Consider the following 5,056-nt stretch of genomic DNA (forward strand, 5'->3'; position numbering starts at 1 on the left):
GGTAAGCCAGCCAAATACAGGAGTTGTGTCTTTTTTTTTTTTTTTTTGTACATATGAGAGTTTATCTCTTTTTTTTTCATTTTGTTTTATTGCTTAAAGTATTACAAAGAGTATTACATATGTCTCCTTCCCCCCCCCCCTTGACATTCCCCCGGCCTCCCCTACCCCCCAGTGTCTTATGTCCATTGGTTATGCTTATATGCATGCATACAAGTCCTTCGGTTGATCTCTTACCCCACCCCCCACCCTCCCCGGGCTTCCCACTGTAGTTTGATAGTCTGTTCGATGCTGCTCTGCCTCTGTATCTATTTTTGTTCATCAGTTTATAATGGTCTTTATTATCCATAAATGAGTGAGATCATGTGGCATTTTTCTTTCATTGACTGGCTTATTTCACTTAGCATAATGCTCTCCAGTTCCATCCATGCTGTTGCAAATGGTAAGAATTCCTTCTTTTTTACAGCAGCATAGTATTCCATTGGAGTTGTCTTAATCAGATCTCTATCTGTGCTTTTTTAGCCTAATAAGTAATATTTGATATATGAGCTGAGCTCACCTACCTGATAAAGGGGAAAAACTAGGAGACATGGAATGCTCTAAATGAGATAGTAACATTTATTCTCAAATTACTGAAAAGAATAAATGATAAACTCATGTTCCATTTTTTATTTTACCCCAGCACCCATAAAGTTGCTGGGGAAGGGTGTGTCTCTGATAATCTGGGGATTTTATATAGATATGCATATTTAAATAAGCAATGAGATTTTAAGATAAATTGTTTTAAACACATTTTTTAAATAAAAAAACATGTTTAAACTAAATGATTCAAGATAACAGGAAAGTGTAAAGATCAGGAACTTCAAATTTATTCCTTCTGAATTCAAAGGGAAAGTAAGTCCTCTCTTTCTCTGTCTGTCTCTCCCATTGCTGCTATATCATAAGAATAAACTTTTAGGTGAAAGAATAAGTGTTTATAATTACTGTACAACACATTATATGTGGACAAACTAACTGGTCAATGAATCAGTGGGTTCCACTTTACCTCCGAGACCTGATCAAATTTAGTAGTTAAGAACATAGGCTTTGGTTCTAGGTAATTCTGGGTTTGAATTTTGAATCAACCATTTAATTGCTCCCAACGTGGGCAAGTTAGCTATATCTCAGAGCCTCATCTTCTTCATTTATAAAATGGGTTAAAATATTGCCTCATAGTGTAATTATAAAGATTAAACATTATAAAATATGGTCCTGGAACTTATCACAGTGCCAGGAACATGGTAAGAATGCAAGAAATGCTATCTATCCTTTGTGTGTGTGTGTGTGCCAGACACTTTACATTTGATATCTTGTTTTTTTGTTTTTTTTTAATCTTTATTGTTGAAAGTATTACATATGTCCCCTTTTTTCGCCGATTGACCTCTTCTAGCCCAGGCCTTCACCACCCTATTGTCTATGTCCATGCGTTATGCATATATGCATACAACTTTGGTTTATCTCTTCCCACTACTGCATCAGGGCGGAGTGTAATCTTTGGGTAGTGCACTCTTCCCTCTAAGTTTGACCACTATGTGCCTCTCCAGACTCTTGACGCTGAGTGTCTGAACCTTTATCTAACTACTCACCAAATCATTTCAAGCCCTATTTACCATTATGCCCACTGGCTCCTCTGCCTGGAACACCCCTTCCCTTTGACAGTCTTACTCACCCTTCAATTCTCACTTCATGAGATTCTTTCAAATCTTCCTACCTTAATTGTGACCCTCTGAAGAGACTGCAACTTATTATCTTTGTTTTCCTGGTGGCTGGCACAAGTAAATTTTAAATAAATGATGGTTAAATTAAATTGAAAACCTTGTGATTCTGCAAGGCATTATAGAGTTCAGAATCACTCCTAAATTCCCCATATGCACTAGCACCAGAACCAACCTAACACTAGATGGATGGACCTTGAGAATATCATGTTCAGCAAAATAAGTCAGTCAGAAAAAGCTAAAAACCATGTGACTTCACTCACGTGTGGGATATAGAACTGAAAGTCATAGACACAGACAACAGTATGGTGGTTACCAGAGGGAAGGAGGTAGGGAGTAATAAAGGGTAAAGGGGGCCAATATATTGTGGTGGAAGATGATTTAACTTTGGTTGGTGGGCACACAATGCAATATACAGATCATGTATCATAGAAATGTACACTTGAAACCTATGTAATCTTGTTAACCAATGTCACTCCAATAAATTTAATTAAAAATAAAGTGAAATGGGCAAAAAAAGAGAAGAAACAAATAGAAGCAGGACTTTTTGAGTAAAATATATTTAGGTGTGTATCCTCTGCTACCTATATAAATCATAGGCAGGTCATTTAAGCAGCCTGATTTTAAACTTCTGACTTTACAACAGATCATTTAAAGCTAACTTATATGTTGGCAGATGGAGTTAAAGAGACAATGTAAAATGTCGACATAAATGTCCAAACCTTATAGAGAAATTTTGCAAAAGTTTATTTGAGCCAAACTGAGGACATATGCTGGGGAGCAAGATCTCAAATGCTTCAGAGTGTTAATTCCACAGTTTCTTTTATGCATTTGAAATGAAGGGGAGAAGTAAGAAAGATTACAGGAGGGTGGCAGAAAGCTAGGCAGTATTAGATTACAGGACTGTTAACAAAATTATGTGCTTTATCAAGGGTGGTTATGCTTATTTCAAAGGTGTGTTAACCTGGATGCACAAATATAAAGGGCGGGGCTTGCTTAAGGCAAAGATAAGCCTTTTACTAAAAAAGTTACATGCCTGGAACGTGACCTACCTAACCAGTTAGGAATTTATGATCAGATCACCCTGTGAGATTACTTTCTATAGAACCCCTTTCTGTCCAAAAAAGCAGCGTAGAGCTTGGGGCATTATTAGCATTTAACAAAATAATTGTTGTGCTATTGCTATCATGGCTGTTACCATTGTTGTTGTTAGATCCTTTTTATCATTATAATCTTCAGTATCTTCATCACCAAACCCTTTCATCTTCAGAAGCCAGGAAATCCATTGTGAAAGGACCAGAAATGAAAAAATGTTAGCATAAGCCATGAACTGTGCCATCCCCGCTGTATAGGGATTTAAGACCCAGTGAGAGATGTTAAATAAAGGACACAAAGGAATTGAGAGAAGAGGTATGCCTTGTCCCTCCAACTGTGAGAGCAATCACAAAAGAACAGGAGGTTGGAAAAAGAAACACATAATGGAAGATTAGTTATCTCTCTTTAAAAAAAATTTAAAAACATGTTTTTATTGATTTTTAGAGAGAGAGAGAGAAAAGGAGAGGGATAGAGAGATAGGAATAGCAATGAGAAAGATACATCACCCATTGGCTGCCTCTTGCATGCCCCCTACTAGGCATTGAGCTAGCAACCTGGGCATGTGCCCTGACCGGAATGGAACCAGTGACCTTCTGGTTCATGAGTTGACACTCAACCACTGAGCCACACTGGCCAGGCTAGTTATCTCTTTTGATGGGAGTGATTGTTACTTGGGAGCAACTAGTAAAGATTAAATTAGAGTAACACTTTGGAAGGTCCTATATAGCATAAAAATAATCAGAATCCACTGAAATGATGAATCAGTAATCTAAAAAGATGACTGTATTTGTTTTCTGTTGCTGCATAACATTTGCCACTAACTCAGTAGCTTAAAGCAATACCCACTTTTTATCTCCTTTTTGTAAGATAAACACTTAGCATAGAGTTGACTGGGTTCTCTCCTTCAGAGTCACACAAGCTGAAGTGTTTATTTAGATGGCGGCTGAGCTGGGTGCATATCTACAGGGTCTGGGAAAGAGTATGATTTCAAGCTCATTTAGGGTGTTGGCAGAATTCAATTTCTTGCAGCTGTACAACTGAAGTCTCATTTTCCTGCTGGCTGTCATCTGAAGTTTACTCCCTGCTTCTAGAATCCACCACATTCCTTCTCACATGACCCCCTTCAAACTTCAAGGGAAGCGACAGAGCAGCGAGTCCTTCTCATACTTCAAGTCTGACTTCTTACTCTGCCACCAGTCTGAGAAAAAGCCCTTCTTCAAAGACTCACTGGGAAAATCTCCCTATGTTTCTGGTCAACTGAAGAGTTACCTTGATTACACCTGCAAGATCCCTTTTGCCATGTAAAAAAGCAATCACAGGAGTAACACTAGCAGCCTATGGTCCTGGTGGCCACCTAGAATTCTATTTACTACAAAGATCCTGGCAATGCTGTACAGCATAATAAAGAAAGTTCCTAAATGCATAAAGGCCACTCGGGAGCTGTTTTAGCAGTTTAAGTTGAGGTGTTAAAGGTCTAGTTGTTAATAATAGCAGCTTGCTATGCAATAGACTCTGTTTATGGTTTCAACTTATAGAATCTTCACAAAATCCTTATGATATAGGTGCTATATTATAAGGATACAGTTGAAGAAATTGTAGCTTAATGAAATTAGGAAATATCTTGAATGTCACACAGCTGGTAGTTTGTAGATCTGGACAAACTGACTCTAGAGCCCTGGCTCTCAACAATAATCCCATCTATTTTCCCTGAGTTGAAATGCTGGGGACCACATGGCCATGGTGAAGACAATATGACAAATGGCCCCTGTGTTCTGTTTGAATCATCTTCATGTTACAAATTCCAATTTTGATTTATTTTGTGTATTGAACACAGGCTATATGTGAAGTACTTTGCTGGGTACTTCACATGAAATATACCCTATCTCATTAAATTCTTACAATACTAAAAACTTCCCAAATTAGAAATAAGAAAACTTAGGTCTCAATTAAACATTTCTTGTTTCAGGTCTCAGAGTTGTGAGTAGCAGATGAAGACTTTGAACTCTGGTTTGCCTAACTTTGAAGGCTTTTTATTATACTACTAGGGGGCCCGGTGCTTGAAGATTCGTGCACGAAGGGGGGGGTGTCCCTCAGCCCACCTGCACCCTCTCCAATCTGGGAGCTCTCAGGGGAGCCCTCTCCAATCCAGGAGTTCTGTCTGTCTTTGCATCATATGAACGAAATGTAAGAGACCCCCAACCCAGTTGGTT

This window comes from Myotis lucifugus, unplaced genomic scaffold, assembly GCF_000147115.1.
Source record: "Myotis lucifugus unplaced genomic scaffold, Myoluc2.0 scaffold_9, whole genome shotgun sequence".
Classification (NCBI taxonomy): Eukaryota; Metazoa; Chordata; class Mammalia; order Chiroptera; family Vespertilionidae; genus Myotis; species Myotis lucifugus.